Source organism: Bos indicus, chromosome X, assembly GCF_029378745.1.
Source record: "Bos indicus isolate NIAB-ARS_2022 breed Sahiwal x Tharparkar chromosome X, NIAB-ARS_B.indTharparkar_mat_pri_1.0, whole genome shotgun sequence".
NCBI classification, from domain to species: Eukaryota; Metazoa; Chordata; class Mammalia; order Artiodactyla; family Bovidae; genus Bos; species Bos indicus.
In genome coordinates this window covers 146,652,635-146,654,717 of record NC_091789.1, presented here as the reverse complement: position 1 = coordinate 146,654,717, position 2,083 = coordinate 146,652,635, and the positions used below count along the sequence as shown (strand labels likewise).

Below are 2,083 nucleotides of genomic sequence, written 5' to 3'. Positions count from 1 at the left end.
GCTGGCTGCCCTTTTCCCTTGAGGGCCTCCGTTAGGAGCCACCTTGGCACAGAGGAGACCAGGTTTGTTGTAGGGATTCTCTGTGGGGGACGGTCAGGCTTCCCTGGTGGCTCAGTGCCAATGCAAGAGGTGTGGGTTTGATCTCTGGGTCGGGAAAGATGCCCCAGAGGAGGGCATGGCAACCCACTCCAGTATTCTTGCCCAGAGAATCCCACAGACAGAGGAGCCTGGCGGGACTACAGTCCACGGGGTCGCAAAGAGTCAGACACAGCTGAGCGACTCAGTACACACAGGCACTGGAGACGCAGGAAGCAGCTCCTGGGGGTGACTCAGTGTGGTGGTGTGTGGCAAGGGGTAAGGGGAGGTTTCAGCAGAGGCGGTGGGCTGGACATGGGGGGACATTCGGAACAGGAGGAACAGGACGGGAGGAAGCAGTCCTTCCAGCAGCTGACTTGTGGAAGAGACGGGTATATTTCATGCATTTTCTCCTGAATTACCTCAGTATGGATATTCATTATTTTTAATCTCTCACTCACCGCTGGGAGTTATTTGCAAATATAGTCCTTTTTTTTTTTTTCCCTGGCTGCAAAACCAACTGGTGTCATTTCAAGGGGCTCCGAGGAGCTCTGGTAACCCCGGTCCTTCATGTCAGGGCAGAGGAGAATTCAGCGAGAGCAAAGTGGTAGGTAAGAATGATTTAATGGAATAGGATGCTTCCGAGGCTTCCAAGCGGGTGGGCGGGAAATGCCACCCTGAGAACGCAGAGGGCTGCAGTTTTATACTCAGAGGAAGGGGTTGGGGGAGAAGACTTTTTCTCTTGAATCATCATCAAGTTCCTTCTTTCTCTTGAACAAGATCGTCTCTTCCATCATCATGAGTTCCTCCCCCAGGTAGGGCAGGGAAATTTGTCCCCGTGTGGTTAGGCCGCGACTGTCGTAAAGCACTTTGGAGAAATATTTTCAGGTCCGAGTACGAGGATCTTTTGTTTTGAAAAGTCACCTTCCCATAAATGATTTTTTCTTATGTTTTTTTCCTTATATTTTCAAAACAGAGCCTGTTTTGAAAGTCATTAACTTACTGAGTTGGTGATGGACAGGGAGGCCTGGCGTGCTGCAGTCCATGGGGTTGCAAAGAGTCGGGCACGACTGAGCGACTGAACGGAACTGAACTCACTGAGCTCCTGGGACAGGATGTGGGGCTCCTGCCGCCATTGTTTCATAGTTTGGAGGCGCATCCCATGCTTCAGTAGCATGCTTTTGTTGCTACGCAAGCCAGCTTGGTTTTGTGGTTAAGCCACCCTGCTTTCCTGAGGAATCATTAACGTACAGGAGTTTCCCATAATTTTCCACGTATAATCCCCTAGTGGGATTAAGCATTTAATTGCCTCTTTTGTCCCTTCATTCTGTTCCTATCGGCTGTGCTGCATGGCTTATGAGATCTTATTGCCGTGACAAAGTTTATGAGATCTTAGTTCCCTGACCAGGGATTGAACCTGGGCCCTCAGCAGTGAAAGGGCCAAGTCCTAACCACTGGACCACCAGGGAAGTCCGAGTAATATAGTTCGTTTCTTCACCTCCTTTTATCACCCAAAATCTAGCCTCCCCGCCAAAAAACAGGTGGTTGATGATTCTTTATTTTTATTCTTTATTTATCCTTTTTTCTATATGTTATGGTATATTATTTATGCCTCAGTTATATTTTAAAGGACCTAACGACCCAAACTCACGTGTTCTTAAGTGAGCCTTTGCATGCATGCATGTTCAGTCATGTTTGACTCTTTGCAACCCAATGGACTGTAGCCCACCCAGCTCCTCTGTCCATGGGATTTTTCCTGGGCAAGAATACTTGAGAGGGTTGCCATGCCCTCCTCCAGGGGATCTTCCAGACCCCAGGATCGAACGTAGGTGTCCTCCATTGTAGGCCGATTCTTTACCGTCTGAGCTACTAGGGAAGCCCTGAAATATATATATATATGTGTGTGTGTGTGTGTGTATTTTTTTTTTTTCTTTTTCTGAGAAGCTGCTTTAGACTGAACGGTGTCACCCCCAGAAATCATATGTTGAGATCCTGACACTTAGGGCCT

General features: G+C 48.3%; 1 non-coding gene across 1 annotated transcript; it reads right to left on the bottom strand.

The window, feature by feature from the left end:
- Nucleotides 1-1,471: 1,471 nt before the first annotated feature.
- TRNAE-UUC (transfer RNA glutamic acid (anticodon UUC)) lies at nt 1,472-1,544 on the bottom strand. The gene has a single exon. It is a non-coding gene; the product is annotated as a tRNA-Glu (tRNA).
- Between the last annotated feature and the right edge of the window lie 539 nt (nt 1,545-2,083).